The following is an 18,252-nucleotide window of genomic DNA, read 5'->3' as shown; positions in this document are numbered from 1 at the left end:
AAATCTACCGGGGCCTAAAATGACAGGTAAAAAATCTACCGCTACCTAAAATGACAGGTAAAAAAATCTACTGGGACCTAAAATGACAGGTAAAAAATGTATATGGACCTTAAATGACAGGTAAAAAATCTTCCGGGACCTAAAATGACAGGTAAAAAATCTACCGCGACCTAAAATGACAGGTAAAAATCTAGTGGGACAGAAAAAATGAAAGGTAAAATTTACCCGGGACAGCAAACCCCAGGTAAAAAAAAATTCTACAGGGACAAAAGGTGACAAACGCACCAGCATGAATTGTCTTTTAATGACTGCTTGCTCACACCTGTCGCCTACCTGCGAGGGGGCCTTTCAAAAAGCGACCTGTAAAAATTACTTAAAGCTATATCTCCGCTTTTTTGTTCACTTTTAGTGCTCACTTCCGCTTGACTGCGCGCGGATTGAGCCGTGTGAGGCACGTGACAGCTAAAGAGAAAGTCGAGCGTGTTACAAAAATCAGGTAACAGGCCGGGTAGCCTCCCCTTTACGATAAAAAAAATCTCCGTGGCCCACAATAGGGGTGGGGGCGGCGGGTCGATGAAGCGAGACGAACATTTTCATTTAATTATCACCAAAGTCGCTTTGTTTTTTTTTTGTTTTTTGTTTTTTTTTAAATATTTTTTTTCCTTTACTGCCGGTTCGTTAGGAAGCCATAAGTTGTTGATTTGGAGAAAAAATGAACAACCAATTTAAAGGAGTTTTTTTTTAACACTAGCTTAAAAATATTATGTACTCAGTGCCATTGTAAAATACCAGGTTAAACATATGTAGGCCGTTCTATATGTAAGACACTTCATAATGTAGGCCGTTTTATATGTAAGACACTTCATAATGTAGGCCGTTTTATATGTAAGACACTTCATAATGTAGGCCGTTCTATATGTAAGACACTTCATAATGTAGGCCGTTCTATATGTAAGACACTTCATAATGTAGGCCGTTTTATATGTAAGACACTTTATAATGTAGGTTGTTCTATATGTAAAACACTAAGTAATGTAGGCAGTTCTAGATGTAAAATACTACATAATGTAGGCAGTGCAATACGTCAAACACTACAAAATGTAGGTAGTGCCATATGTCGAGCACTACATAATGTAGGTAGTGCCATATGTCAGACAAGGCCCACGCTGGCCAAAGGGATTGACCGTAGTATCCCATGTAAAATTTTGATCGCGTTACTTGATGACTGCCCGTAACAAGAGGCCCTACAGACAGGCCATTATGTCCCCATATGTTCCAGGCTCAATGATTGGAAGCAAGTGTTAACTACATTTGTGTAGCTATAATAACCTACATCACATAACTAGCGACTTCTCCTTTAATGTGACTGTAAAGTTGTCTATAATAGAAGAACATTCCAACGCCACTTCAGTTCAACCATAAAACCTGTTTAAATCACCTTAATAGAGTGGTCGGGTGGTAGAGTGGTCGCGTCTTTCTCGTGAGCGCTATGGCGCTTACGTTTGTTTTAAACAGTGAGATAGACCATGGAAAAGATGGGGCGTTATAGTCATTCACTACATTAAATCAGGCGCCCCAGAAAGGGTACAATTTGGCGCTATAGCGCCTACGTTCGTGTAAAACAATCCGAAAGACTATGCATAAGTTTGAGTTTTAGAGTCAGCCGGCGCCCTAGCAGTGTGTGATTTTTGGCGCCCCGGGCTTTTTTTAATAAATTGTAATAGTTTAGACAAGATTTTGGAAAAATATCGACGTTTTAAAACAACTCAACTGCAATTTTGAGGGGGGTTGTAGGTTGAGATGTGACGTCATTTTAGGGGGGGGGGTCTGGCTTTTTGTGACGACATGTGACGGAGGGGAGGGGGGAGGTAAAAATCGTCCAAACAAGCGTGACGTCATTTATGGATGACCCCTTATATATATGTGTGTGTGTGTGTGTGTGTGTGTGTGAGATGGGCACGCTTATATATATATATATATATATATATATATATATATATATATATATATATATATATATATATATATATATATATATATATATATATATATATATGTATATATGTGTGTGTGTGTGAATGTGTGTGCTTGCGCTCATGTACAGTGCGTGGGCGTATATATAAGTACGTGTATGTTTGTTGTGTGTGTACGTGTATATGTATTTTTATGTGCATACTTTTTGTCTACAAATGTAAAAATTGTAGTAGTAAATATAGATGTGTGTATGTCTTTGTATAGGCCATATAGATTTTTTTTTTCACCTTTGGAATCACTGATCTAGATCACCGGCTTAATGACTCGGTGACTTATGACTTTAAAATATTCCGATGAAAGACATTTTAAAATAAATCATAAATAATTAACCTATTTTTAAATTCATGCGTATTTCCAGCGGCCCGCCCTCAACAAACACCTGACAGGAATTCTATGACAGAAAGCATGTCAGGCAGGCGTGTCGCCGTCAGCGTCATGTCCGACACGTGACTCCCGCGCGCTGGGCACGTGAGCCTCGCTGTGAAGACGGGAGGATGATATGCAAATGTTGGACTGGATGTAAGAAGAAAGGTTTCAATAGTTTCATAAGCTGTTCACAACGGGACAGCTTAAAGTGAGCGCTGGTTGAGGGACTTCATTACAAGTTGGTTTTGTACCAGCTGAGGATGTGGGGGTGGCTGGATTGATTTCTGATTGTCAGGGGCGTTGTCCGGGTCAGGTGGGGCAGGGGGGGGGGGGGGGGGGCGGGGGTAAAATAATTAATGGGACAGCCTCGTTAGTTGATATTATTTATGGCTCCAGGTGAAAGTAATAAGACTCTAATAAGACACATACAAGACACATACAACTCAGGTATAAAACAAGTATGAGACACAAACACGAATACGACAATCAGAAGACAGATGTAATACTTGTGTATACGACACACACCATACATTTATGGGACAATATCAAGGCACATACAACATGTATAAGACACGAAATACCCGTGTAAGACAATTACAAGACACACTATAAATTACAAACAAGACACGACACATCTAAAAGACGCATTCAAAAGACGTACAACATATAAAGCCTACAAACACATACAATACATTGTTGAGTGACCTAACAAAATGACACCTCCAAGTTGAGTGGTTGTCCCTTCCGACACAGTGGTTGGCCCTTCCGACACAGTGGTTGGCCCTTCCGTCACAGTGGTTGGCCCTTCCGTCACAGTGGTTGGCCCTTCCGACACAGTGGTTGGCCCTTCCGACACAGTGGTTGGCCCTTCCGACACAGTGGTTGGCCCTTCCGACACAGTGGTTGGCCCTTCCGACACAGTGGTTGGCCCTTCCGACACAGTGGTTGGCCCTTCCGACACAGTGGCAGTGGCGGAACTAGAAAAAAATGGCCCCCCCGCAAAAATTTTTTTTAGGCCCCTATATATATATATATATATATCTATATGTATATATATATATATATAATATATATATATATATATATATATATATATATATATATATATATATATATATCGGGTGCAGTGGCGTAGCGAGGTCGGGTGTCACCCGGTGCGGCACTTAATGGTGTCACCCCCCCCAGAGGCATAGAGACCCTTCCCAGGGACAAACTTTCAAATTTTCGATTTGCACCCCCCCCCCCCTCAAGTTTTCGATTTGCACCCCCCCCCCCCTCAAGTTTTCGATTTGCACCCCCCCTCAAACTTTCGATTTGCACCCCCTCCCCTCGAGTTTTTCTCTATATATTTTGCTATTTTTTGCCTTGGTGTCACCCCCCTAAATGGTGTCACCCGGTGCGGTCCGCACCCCCCGCCCCCCCCCCCCCCCCCGAAAGAAATTAAATTTATATAATTTATATAGAAAATATATACTTTTAACAGTGCCCCCCCCCCCCCCTCCGAAAATTTCAAGTGCCCCCCCACGAAGAAAAAAGTCTGGAAGAAACACTGCCAAAGACCCACCCATATTATAACCGAATATAACCCCTCCCCGTTACGGGCTAAACATGAAATTAAACATTAATACATTCAAAGGTGATATAGATCTTTTGGTTGTTTTTAGGCTTAAAAGCTAGATCATTGTATCCTAAATTTGATTAACTTTAATGTATTTAGTGTTAATAACTAATATTCAATTAATACGTGTACTAACTATAAAACAATTAATAATATAAAGACGAGCCTTACCTTCCTTGTTGTGTGAATTAGACTCGTCAACAAAATACTTCATCAGGTAAATGAACAACTACTGACTAGTGTCTTTAACAAAATGTGCAGAAGTGGTCAGTTTACAGTTCAGTAGTTCATAGACGGTTCGTTAATCTATGCATTACATCTTATTGTAAGAGTAAGGGTGTGGTGAGGGGTAGAGGTGAGGGGTAGGGGTGAGAGGGGGGTGAGGGGGGAGGGGTGAGAGTTGGGAAGGTTCAAGGGAAGGGGACTAGAAAGTGCCGATAAACATCTACATCAATAGTGCCGACATTTTCCGGTCGTCTAGAAGACCAGAATAGTCGCCGCAACATTTCCCCAGCCCGATTTCAAAGCGTGCCGGCAAAAACTTCAGATGCTTCGCTAAAGGGAGATAATTTAAACTTTCACAAGTTTATTGATACAGTTGTTAAAGTAAAAATGAACGCAATTATAAATGTATGACATCGAAATAAATAATTATATTTTTTGTAGAGTCCAGGCCAGTAGTTTAAACACACAATCATATATATATATATATATATATATATATATATATATATATATATATATATATATATATATATATATATATATATATATATATATATATATATATATATATATTTAATAATGTAAACAATATAACAATCCTTTTTTGTTCTCCTCATCGACGCCACTAAAAGTAAAAAGGTAGGCTACGTCTTTGAAGTTGTCTATATGTCTGGCGGTCTCTCGAGCTATAGTCTGTGCATTTTTCTCAAAGACGTTTGCCGACTATCGTGTTTTTTTGTAACTGTAGAAGAAAGATAACTCAACCTCCACCTAATTTTAAAAAAAAATTAATTTAAATTTTTTTTTTTTTTACATTTTTTTAAAAAATAATTTAGCCAGGATTTTTGGGCCCCTAATCGGTCTGCCCCCCCCCCCCCTCATTGCGGTGTCTGGCGGCACTGTAGTTCCGCCCCTGCGTCTTTGAAGTTGTCTATATGTCTGGCGGTCTCTCGAGCTATAGTCTGTACATTTTTTTTCAAAGACGTTTGCCGACTATCGTGTTTTTTTGTAACTGTAGAAGAAAGATAACTCGACCTCCACCTAATTTTAAACAAAAAAATTTAATTTTTTTTTTGTTTTAATTTTTTTTTTACATTTTTTTTTAAAATAATTTAGCCAGGATTTTTGGGCCCCCAATCGGTCTGCCCCCCTCCCCCGCATTGCGGTGTCTGGCGGCACTGTAGTTCCGCCCCTGCGTCTTTGAAGTTGTCTATATGTCTGGCGGTCTTTTTTTCAAAGACGTTTGCCGACTATCGTGTTTTTTTGTAACTGTAGAAGAAAGATAACTCGACCTCCACCAATTTTTTTTTTTTTTTTTTTTTTTTTTTTAAATTTTTTTTTTTAAATTTTTTTTAAAAATAATTTAGCCGGGTATTTTGGGCCCCCATTCGGTCTGGGCCCCCCGCATTGCGGGGTCTGGCGGCACTGTAGTTCCGCCCCTGCACAGTGGTTGGCCCTTCCGACACAGTGGTTGGCCCTTCCGACACAGTGGTTGGCCCTTCCGACACAGTGGTTGGCCCTTTGGACACAGTGGTTGGCCCTTCCGACACAGTGGTTGGCCCTTCCGACACAGCGTTAACTTTTACACACGGCATTTGACTGAATTTTATTCCTAGTCAAATATTAATTTATTTTTCAAGCATGTGTATTTCGGCACGACGATATGGTTTTTAAAATTACTTTAATTACTTTAATTACATTAAATTTTTGCCATACCACTCACCTAGCCCTAATTGAGGTCGTGTTGGGAGGGGGGGGGGGATAGAGAAGAAAAAATGTTGACAGTTACGATTTTTGTTTATTTTATCGTTCAACAACGTAGGTCATCATTTAGGTGACGTACAACAAGTGCTGTCCTTACAATACTTACATACACCACTGATTTACCTTCTAGTAAAAAAAAGTGGATAGATTCACCTACCTTGGAAGTATTGTTGATAAGCAGGGTGGGACAGAATCAGACATAAAAATAAGGACGGGCAAGGCAAGAGTAGTCTTCAACCAACTAAAACATGTTTGGGGTTCTGGAATAAAAATCCGGATCTTCAACACACTAGTAAAACCTGTTTTACTCTATGGAGCTGAGACATGGAGAATAACTGCTATAAATAAACGCATGCCTCAGAAAGATCCTGCGAATTCGCTGGCCTAAAACCATCAGAAATGATGATCTATGGCAACGGACAAATCAACTGCCAATTGAAGTAGAGATCCTCCAGAGAAAATGTAAAAGGATTGGCCACACACTCAGGAAGCCTGTATCCAGCATAACAAGACAGGCCCTCACCTGGAATCCACAGGGCAGGAGGAGGAGAGGCAGACCAAGAAAGACCTGGAGACGTGACCTGGAAGAAGACACCAAGAAGATTGGATACACCTGGGGACAGTTGGAGAGACTAGCCCAGGACAGAGACGTCTGGAAAGCTCTTCTCAGCGGCCTATGTCCCAGTAGGGACGACAGGCAAACCTAACCTAAACTTTGTGGTCCGTTGCAATAGTCTATGACATCAGACCTTTGATTTCATCTCATACACTGGATTCGATTGGTATTAGTGGTAATGAATCTTTATATGAACTATCAGTGACCAATGTGATCACAATCGTGATGAGCTGCTGTAGGTTTATTGGAAGGTGGGTAACTCTGGCAAGATGTAGTGTGGGGTAGTGTCGTCAGTTCCTGCGGTCAGCTTGGTAAACAACCGTGGGTGGTAGTTATGCCCCTCCCCCCCCCCCTACCTCTCTCTCTCTCTCTCTCTCTCTCTCTCACACACACACAGGTCCCGAAACTAAGCAGGCATCAGTTACCTGTATAAGACGTCATTAAAATGGTGGCTTCAGTAGAACATACCGGGGGAAAAAGTGACTAAAAATATCGCTTTCTTGATCAAAAGTTTACGGAAAATCCCGATGTACGCTTTGAATGGTTTTAACTGCAGCGATGAAGAAAGTGGGAATTATCGGGAATTTCCGTAATCCCGAACCAAACATTGATAAGAGAGGAACTTGTGCAGATTTATGTGGGTAATAAAAACATTCACCACTAGAGTTGAGGGCAGTCGCCGAGATTCGCGGATTAACGCACAAGCTGTGGGGGAGATTGGGGGGTTTGTGGATTAGTGGACGAGCTGTGGACGAGATTCGTTAATCCCTAGCGTAGATTCGTTCCAGCGATGAGTGTGGGATGTCAGAGGGGGAGGTGTGGAAATGTGGCGTGCAGGGAAGATGTAAATTCCGGACGGAAAAAATCCACTGTAAATTTTATTACTGGGTCGGCGAAGGTTTAGACGCCAAGGTGGTTTAACATTCGTTTTGATAAGGGTTACAAAGTTCAATCTGGGAGGCTAAGAATAGACAGTAATAAAGTGTTGATCTTGATTACTTATTAAACAGGTGGTTCCAAATAACGAAGGTTCTATTCAATCTTCTTGCAAGGCAGCGCCGTCGTGCCTGTGCGCAATAGTTAGAATTCTGTCTTTTTGTAAAAAAAGCAATGTTGGGGTGTATAAATAACACAATATATAACACATTTTAAGTAACTTTGTATAAGTGTGACGTGCAGGCAATATGTTCTTTTTAGTATTTTGCTTCTGAAAGATAGATTGTTGGTTTAAACATCTTCGTTCTTAATTGTGTTATTGGAAGGGATTTCCTCAAATATTTTAAAACTATTACGTGTCAACAGTAGACCGTCCCTGAGTTAAACTCAGCTCTGATGGGTACCTAACTCACGTTAGGGAAACAAAGGCGGCTGGGCATAGTGCTGACCACACTATCCCTTCATATGCCGAGGTCTTTGGAGCAGATGAACTCTACTTCATCTGGCTCATGTCTTGGGCACGAACAGGAAATGTGACCCCGTTGACTTTTTTTCTTTAACGTACTTTTATTATCTAGATGTAACCATCAACATCTGCAAGACTGCAGTTGTTTGATTGCTGTGTTTTCATCTGCCCGGGAGTTCGAACACGAGACTTTCGGGCTAGCAATCATGCTCTTTCCCGCCCGACCACGCCTTCCCCTAGCTGTTGCTGGTGTAGTCCAGGTGCCGATGTTGCATGCAGTTTTTTTGTGGGAATTATGTCCGACATTTGAGTTCTGGTTAACCATGGCTATATCATTTAAATTTCAGTACAATACTCTAAATACTTTAGCAATTTAAAAAAAAAAATGTCTTTTTTTTTAAACATTGGTTACTGGCGACATTCATTTTATCACCGGCTTTACAGTATACTATACTATACTATACAGTATACTCGCAACATCGGCATATAATATTGTTTTGCTTCTGAGAGAGAATGCTGGTTTATTATCATCTGTGCATATAAAGGGATAGCGTGGACAGCACTATGCCCAGCCGCCTTTACTTTCTCTAACGTTGTGTTAGTAAGCCGTTGAACTCGGATTCGAACACGAGACTTTCTGATAAGCAGTTTAGCGCTCTACCCATAGACCACGCCGTCCCTCTGCCTGGTAACCACAAGTAATCTGCTCACGTGTCCACTTGAATTCCGTACTTTGTGGGTAACAAGAAAAAGTAGATTTTTGTATCTGGATTTCAATCTGAACAGTTATTTCACATTTTTAAAGCCTTTTGTTAACTGGAATAAAATGTGATCAATATTTCTAATTGTTATGAAGTGAGTAACTGGACAGGGTCGATGAATGAACCATAACGTACAAATACGACGACAATCCAATAGAAAATGAGACAGGACGGCGTTGATATATTTATCATCTTTAATTACATATAATATTCGCGACTACATCTTACTACATCGACGACAGACGTGAAGAAGTCTTCTACGCCCTCATGCGACAACAACAAGACTCAGACTGACGTCAACTATTTGCCCTAACAATCAAAACATACTCTCTCACATCCTAACTTGCATCGTCACATGCAACATCTTTTATTAATTCCACTAGACACATACTCTCATACTCATTCAATACACCAAAGTCCATTCACAACACTAATATTGAACAAGCTCAGTTAATATTCTAGAAAGGATATGCCTAGTTACTATTTTAAGAAAGATGCTGAAAAGGTTGTACACAAACTAAAAAAAAAATTCATAAAAAACGTTTTAATAACAAGCTTTTATGTAATGATGCAATAAAAAGTAGAAAATAAATTATAGACTACTATTTAAATAACTATAAAGAAAAGCGTGGGTCACTTTAGTATCTATTGGATACCTTTACTAATGCTAAGGAAGACACCCACGCTTTTCTTTATAGTTATTTAAATAGTAGTCTATAATTTATTTTCTACTTTTTAGTGCATCATTACATAAAAGCTTGTTATTAAAACGTTTTTTATGAATTTTTTTTCAGTACTTTACATGTTTTATTTACAATAGAGTTACATGACTAAAAACCATTGCGCGCCTACTGAACATCACGTTCAGTAGGCGCGCAATGGTTTTTGAACGCAGCCATTACGTGATGGCGCAGCTATTGAAGGTGATGACGCGTGTGGTGTGGTTGGCTAGACATGCCTACTAATTCGGTCCAAATTTTAATTAATTCATAAAAAATTAATTAGGCATCCAATTAAGTCAAATTTAGATTCAGATTGCATTGTCTTCATGTCTTGACCCACGTGCCAACTGTGAATCGTATCGGTCAAGTAGAACTGTCCGAATTTTCACTCCTGCGTTTCCGTCTAGACTGACGACTGACGAGGAAGTGAGTTAAATAAAAGCTTGTAAAAATTTTATTACTGGGTCGGCGAAGGTTTAGACGCCAAGGTGGTTTAACATTCGTTTTGATAAGGGTTACAAAGTTCAATCTGGGAGGCTAAGAATAGACAGTAATAAAGTGTTGATCTTGATTACTTATTAAACAGGTGGTTCCAAATAACGAAGGTTCTATTCAATCTTCTTGCAAGGCAGCGCCGTCGTGCCTGTGCGCAATAGTTAGAATTCTGTCTTTTTGTAAAAAAAGCAATGTTGGGGTGTATAAATAACACAATATATAACACATTTTAAGTAACTTTGTATAAGTGTGACGTGCAGGCAATATGTTCTTTTTAGTATTTTGCTTCTGAAAGATAGATTGTTGGTTTAAACATCTTCGTTCTTAATTGTGTTATTGGAAGGGATTTCCTCAAATATTTTAAAACTATTACGTGTCAACAGTAGACCGTCCCTGAGTTAAACTCAGCTCTGATGGGTACCTAACTCACGTTAGGGAAACAAAGGCGGCTGGGCATAGTGCTGACCACACTATCCCTTCATATGCCGAGGTCTTTGGAGCAGATGAACTCTACTTCATCTGGCTCATGTCTTGGGCACGAACAGGAAATGTGACCCCGTTGACTTTTTTTCTTTAACGTACTTTTATTATCTAGATGTAACCATCAACATCTGCAAGACTGCAGTTGTTTGATTGCTGTGTTTTCATCTGCCCGGGAGTTCGAACACGAGACTTTCGGGCTAGCAATCATGCTCTTTCCCGCCCGACCACGCCTTCCCCTAGCTGTTGCTGGTGTAGTCCAGGTGCCGATGTTGCATGCAGTTTTTTTGTGGGAATTATGTCCGACATTTGAGTTCTGGTTAACCATGGCTATATCATTTAAATTTCAGTACAATACTCTAAATACTTTAGCAATTTAAAAAAAAAAATGTCTTTTTTTTTAAACATTGGTTACTGGCGACATTCATTTTATCACCGGCTTTACAGTATACTATACTATACTATACAGTATACTCGCAACATCGGCATATAATATTGTTTTGCTTCTGAGAGAGAATGCTGGTTTATTATCATCTGTGCATATAAAGGGATAGCGTGGACAGCACTATGCCCAGCCGCCTTTACTTTCTCTAACGTTGTGTTAGTAAGCCGTTGAACTCGGATTCGAACACGAGACTTTCTGATAAGCAGTTTAGCGCTCTACCCATAGACCACGCCGTCCCTCTGCCTGGTAACCACAAGTAATCTGCTCACGTGTCCACTTGAATTCCGTACTTTGTGGGTAACAAGAAAAAGTAGATTTTTGTATCTGGATTTCAATCTGAACAGTTATTTCACATTTTTAAAGCCTTTTGTTAACTGGAATAAAATGTGATCAATATTTCTAATTGTTATGAAGTGAGTAACTGGACAGGGTCGATGAATGAACCATAACGTACAAATACGACGACAATCCAATAGAAAATGAGACAGGACGGCGTTGATATATTTATCATCTTTAATTACATATAATATTCGCGACTACATCTTACTACATCGACGACAGACGTGAAGAAGTCTTCTACGCCCTCATGCGACAACAACAAGACTCAGACTGACGTCAACTATTTGCCCTAACAATCAAAACATACTCTCTCACATCCTAACTTGCATCGTCACATGCAACATCTTTTATTAATTCCACTAGACACATACTCTCATACTCATTCAATACACCAAAGTCCATTCACAACACTAATATTGAACAAGCTCAGTTAATATTCTAGAAAGGATATGCCTAGTTACTATTTTAAGAAAGATGCTGAAAAGGTTGTACACAAACTAAAAAAAAAATTCATAAAAAACGTTTTAATAACAAGCTTTTATGTAATGATGCAATAAAAAGTAGAAAATAAATTATAGACTACTATTTAAATAACTATAAAGAAAAGCGTGGGTCACTTTAGTATCTATTGGATACCTTTACTAATGCTAAGGAAGACACCCACGCTTTTCTTTATAGTTATTTAAATAGTAGTCTATAATTTATTTTCTACTTTTTAGTGCATCATTACATAAAAGCTTGTTATTAAAACGTTTTTTATGAATTTTTTTTCAGTACTTTACATGTTTTATTTACAATAGAGTTACATGACTAAAAACCATTGCGCGCCTACTGAACATCACGTTCAGTAGGCGCGCAATGGTTTTTGAACGCAGCCATTACGTGATGGCGCAGCTATTGAAGGTGATGACGCGTGTGGTGTGGTTGGCTAGACATGCCTACTAATTCGGTCCAAATTTTAATTAATTCATAAAAAATTAATTAGGCATCCAATTAAGTCAAATTTAGATTCAGATTGCATTGTCTTCATGTCTTGACCCACGTGCCAACTGTGAATCGTATCGGTCAAGTAGAACTGTCCGAATTTTCACTCCTGCGTTTCCGTCTAGACTGACGACTGACGAGGAAGTGAGTTAAATAAAAGCTTGTAAAAAAAAAAGATTTTTTTTGTACTTGAAAAAGAAAATGATAAAGAGAAAAATATATTTGGCATACATCTTTAATTGAAATGTGAATAGAAATGAAGAAAAACATTTTCTGGAGTAAATGATGTGTTATTTAATATCCAGAATTTTACAATTCCCAACCCACTCCCCCCCATTTCTTTCAATCTTCTATTTTTATCTCAGTATGAACGTATTATTTTGATTTTCGCTCTTGAAGAATTTTCTAAGCGATTATTCACAATCATCAGGACAACCCAGCAAAAAGATGACAACTTTTCGATGGAGTTATTTCCCCTAAGTTCCTCCCCGCGTCGCTCCTCTATCTCCCGTTACGCCTCTGAGACCGGAAACCGCTCGAACAATCTCCATTAAGACGAGACGCGTTTTCCCATTGGTCAACTCGAGGGCGCGTCCCAGGGGGCGTTACTCTCCGGGATTTGGTCGGAGATTCCACTCAAGAAGAATCCCGCTTTCCTCCCTTGTTAGCTGTGAAATAAACCATCTCTCCCCTAACCGGGAAACTCGATGCGACGCGGCTAGCAGAAGATACACTGAAATTGGGTTTTCAGACAAATATTGTTGACGTTCTTTAGCGCTAATCCAATTTATCTGACCTATATTTAGGACCGGAGAGTAAAACGTTACCACAGTAACCGCTTGAAAGATATGGCGTGTCTAGTTTAGCCCGGGACTCGGTTGCATCATAAGATATGATATACACCTCCCACGGTAAGGGGAGATAATTAACGTTGCAAGCTGTATAGAAGTAAGGTTGGCAACTCTAGTATACGGACGTGATAGTCTAATACTAATGCACTGTCTGGTTATATTAGTGGAGTTTCATACAGGGAGGCGGGGACTGTATGATAGATAATTGTTTCTATGTGTAAACATGGGGTATGAGATGAAGAAAATGGGAGGAGGCCCCATACAAAACATATTGATAGCTTGTACGTAAACAATTGTTTTTGCAATGCGATACATTTAAATAACACAAAGAAGTAATCGCCATGAAGTGTATGCCTAAGGCCTTCGCCAAAACGTTCACAAGCAAGCCAAACATATTTAAAATCAAAGCCATCAAAATGTGTGTAGGCAGACCGAGAACGTTTTATTTTTTCTAAACAGTTTATGTAATTTATTTTTAGAATAAAGTAATCGGTAAACGTGTTGTTACCTATTTTTAAAAATAAATTACAGTGTATTTTTTTATATATATTAGGAATAAGCATGCCCATAAGGTCGAGAAAGGGGTCAAGACAGTTTAGATGGCAATGTTTCTTTCAGACTTTTTTCTCCGGGGGGGGGGGGGGGGGGGGCACTTGATATTTTTTTTTGGGGGGGGGGGGGGGGGAGCGGACGCTGGTTAAAGTATATATTTCATAATATTTCGTTCGGTGGGGAGGCTCTCCCCCTCCCCCCTGAAGTGTTGCCTGAAAGAAACTCTGTTAGATGGTCATAAACAATCTAAATATTCAAACTCCCTTCAGTAAACATTGCAGAAATATGATTTTATAAAGATAATTTTTTTTAGCGCAATTTCCATTCTGGAGAATTGCGTTTATTAACTCGTCATTTCTGGGAATGGATGGATGGATGAATGTATGGATGAATGTGTGTCCGGGCTTTAAGTCGTATCTCCTCCTCAACGAAGCAATATCGATGACTAGTTCCAAAAGCAATTATGTTAAGCAAGTTACAAGAATGAGCATAGGCCATAAAAATTCCGGGTTTCTTTCATGTATTTCCCGGAAAAGCCAAAAAACCTCGAAAAAAATCAGTTTTTGGCCCATATCTCGGCAACCAGGCCACTTAGCGACTTGAAACATGTACCAATCGATTTCTGTCATAATTTAGAACAATATTGCCGAAGAAAGTTTTCAAAAATATCCTCTCGTTCGGTCACAAATTTTAAAATTACATAAACACCTACAAACCGATTGTTCTTCTAGCTTGAACGCACCCCAACATTATACGTCACAGCTATTTTTAGATAACATAAGGAAATTGCGCACAAATGTCACTAGACTTTTTTAATTAACTTGTTTCTTACTAATTCAGATCTAATGGAGGTGTAAAAATTAACCCAAATCACAGTTTTTGATTGTCACTTTTCAACTTTGAGTGTAGGCTGTGACATAATAACAACATTCAAAACTGAAGGGTGGGTGGGGTGGGGGCAAGCAGTTGTCTGGGATGGGCCACACCCACCGTCGTAAGAACACTTGACCTAGTGCAAAAAAAAAACAACTTCAGAAGAGTCTGGGAATGTGATGCAGTAATCAAGTAAAAAAAAAACCAACCTCAAATGGGACATGGAAATGTGATACAGTGACCAATCAATGGACGAGAAAATGACCAATGATGCTCTAGGTCAGCCAGTAAATCCCAGTCAAAGAGTTCCTACGGAAGCTAAAGTATTTAGGTAGCTTACATATTTATAAACACAACTGGTTTAGCTTCAAATCCAGACGAATATCTTAACTCCAAGTCAAAATGTTTGGTTTAAGTAGGCTACTCCAAGTCAAAATGTAGTCCAACTATGGATTTTTTAAAATCATTATACTATTTATACATTCTCTACAGACCCCCCCCCCCCCCACCCCTCCCAAACCACTCACCAGGACAAAAAAAAGTGGTTTAACATGATCAGTTTCTTTCATGCGTCTCTTCGTGACGGTGGGGGGGGGGGGGGATGAGTACACGTCCACCGCCTACCCCTCCCCGAATAAATTAGCAAAATATATACTTTATATAGAAAATAGATGCTAATACGTTAACCAGTGTCAGACTCCACTACCACCCCCCTCCCCTAGCCGGAGAAAAATATCTGAAACATCCCAGATCACTTGGCTATCTGGGTATCAGCGAGGATCTGAAGTCTGCATCAATCCTACGTCTCGACATTCCGGAAAAAAATGTAATGGAAAACAAAATAATGTAGTGCTAAAATACTACATGCAAATACGTACAGAAATTAAAATAAACTATTGTTAAGTGTAAAAAGAAATTCAAATTTTACTTAATTAAAATCAAGACGTATTGATTACTAATAAGAAAGCTAGCTATAAGGGTATCATTTAAGAGGGGGGAAAAACATCCTCTGCTATTCATCAACACCATTGCATTTCTAATGTCACGTGATCTTTGTGAACTGTCCGCATACATGATTAATTCGTAACCGGATTGGATGCGAGCGAAATCCCAGAGGAGCGTTGCAATTTCTTACTGCTAGATTGTTTAAATATGCATGGCTCGGAGCTGGGCGCGCGGTGTCTCGGTTCAGATTGTCGGACAAGTGTTTGGATGTAATCGTAAGCATAAATCCATTCGGTGGATTGGGAACAAGTCCAAATAAAGCCCAAGTGTTTCTAATAGAATACCAGATTAAGCATATCATCAGTGTGTGAGAAGAGGGGCGATAAATATTACAATGGGCTTTAGAATCGCATGAATGTATTCGTGCGCGGGGGTTATGACGGGTAGAGGCTGCGTTATAAAATATAAACAATCGCCCACGTGACCTAGTCAGTTAAAGTTGTTTTTTTTATTTAATTAATTGAATGAGAGTAATTTAATCAATGATAGGGTGGAGTGACTAGATGTAAAGGTTTAAATGGGTTGTCTTTTTGAAAGTGGTAAAAAGCTAGGGGAACTCTTTTATGTGGTCTTCCTCTTAGTGAAGTGGTCACGATATTTTAAGAGATTCGCGAGGTAAAAGACAATATGATGGTCGGCGACAAAGAAAAGAGGTGGGTGGTTTAATTTGAAATTGATAGCATTAGTAATAGCATGACATTGTTGGGTCGTGTGTATATGGTGGTGTCATCGAGCTCAGCCATGTGGAAAGTACAGAGGGATTGGGCAGTTGATCGGACATGAAAACGTTCGAGTTAACGTGGTCATTGAAGCAGAAACAGCATCTATGCTTGGTGGTGTTCAGAAGGACATCATTGGTTTTCAATGCAGCGGAAAACAAAAGAGGTTTTTGGTACAGCTCGAGAATAGCATAGGTTTTCAATACACCACATCAGCAGTGTTTCTTCCAGACTTTTTTTCTCCGGGGGGGGGGGGGGGGGGGCAACATTCTTCGGAAAATAAAAGCGGCTGGGCATAGTGCTGAAACAGGTAAACTCTACTTCACCTGCCTTATTGACCTTCAGGTTCGAAAGGATACATTACTTGGAACAGTGAAAAATGTTTAACAAGATTTAAGTTTGGGAAAAAAAAATTGACTTTTAGTTGATTTAGGCTAAGATTTTCACAATTTGTTTAATGATTGTGTTTTTATTCTATTTCTTGTGACGCACGTCCAAGGGACGCAACTAATAAAAAAGGATTTCAGTGCTCTTATTAATTATCTCCCTTGCACTTAAACATTCGGAGTCTGCAGATGCATTTAAACATTAGTAGGGAGTCCTACATAAATGACGACATGTATTTTGCAAACTCCCCCTCCCCCCCCCCCCCCACTGTATAACTGGTGGTTTTTTATCGGACCAAAATATTTCTGGAGGCTCTTAAAACATAAGGGGAGGGGGGGGGGAGAGTTTAAAGGACACATGAAAACTCCAGGGGGTGGGGTGAATGAATCTATTTTCTATATAATTTATATAATCTTTACTTTTCATTCAGGGGGTGGAATGCGGTGCAGTGCCTGAAAGAAAAAGTTGAAAGAAAGAGAGATCCACTCCAAAAATAACATTTCTTGTTGTTTTTAATGGCTTTTTCTTTTTAAAAATAATTACGCTGGTAATTCAAAATTGAATTATTTTATTTCTATTCATTGCAAAATAATTTAAAAATCAGTTTAATCTTTTTGTAAATGGACATTTTTGGTTCCCGACCCCCCCCCCCCCTTCCACACACCACTTGGAGTGTAATTTCATTTATGGATGACCACTTCTTATAATATGAATATACTAGCTTTGGTAGAGTTTTAAAAAGTATTGATTATAATTTATTGTTATTATTAAATATGACAAAATAACAAATTTACAAATCTGAAAATAGTGGAACAAAATAAAAAAGAAGCTTTTAAAAAATTGTCAGCAATGGATAATAATTGTAAAATGTAAAAAAGGCAAACTAAAAAACTAAACATCACAATTTGCAACATTACACTCTTAAAAAATTCAAAATGGTATTAAATAAATATAAAATAGTTAAAAGGCGGTAACAAAAATAAATTTCAATTGTATCGAAGTGATGAAGGCAACAAAAATTATAATAAGTATAAGCATATCAAAACATATGTAGCAGCAGTCATACTGTTTAGTAAAAAACTGTTAGTCATCATCTTCTTTCATTATCTTTCTCCATTTGTCCCCAAAACACATAGGGCGGATGAAGTTAAGTTCATCTGTTTTAATGTTCTTGGCATATGAAGGTATAGTGTGGTAAGTACTATGCCTAGCCATCTTTATTTCCTTAACTAGAGTCAGGTACCCATCAGAGCTGGGCAAACTGAATGACATCCTACAGACTCAAGTTTGGGATCCAAATTCAAGACTTTCAGTTTAGAAGTCGTAAGCTCTAATATTAAGAAACATATATAACAAGAGTTATCCTTTGTTTTGTTTCAATTCAACAACACTGAATTTTACATGACCACAAGTTCAATTTAGTGTAAATTTAGGTCCAAGATATATTCATTAATTGAGTTTTTAAATGCTGAATTTGTCAGGTAAAATATAAAAATTATAACTGAATTTTTTATAGGACAGAGAACTAACATTTTCATATGTATGTTTGTATGATAATAGAGCAAACTAAAGAACATTGGGTTTATTTTATAGCAACATAATATGCAGCATTTA

This window comes from Physella acuta, unplaced genomic scaffold, assembly GCF_028476545.2.
Source record: "Physella acuta isolate Inbredline_101_S28 unplaced genomic scaffold, ASM2847654v3 ptg001467l, whole genome shotgun sequence".
Classification (NCBI taxonomy): domain Eukaryota; kingdom Metazoa; phylum Mollusca; class Gastropoda; family Physidae; genus Physella; species Physella acuta.
Note: the sequence above shows the minus strand (reverse complement) of the source record.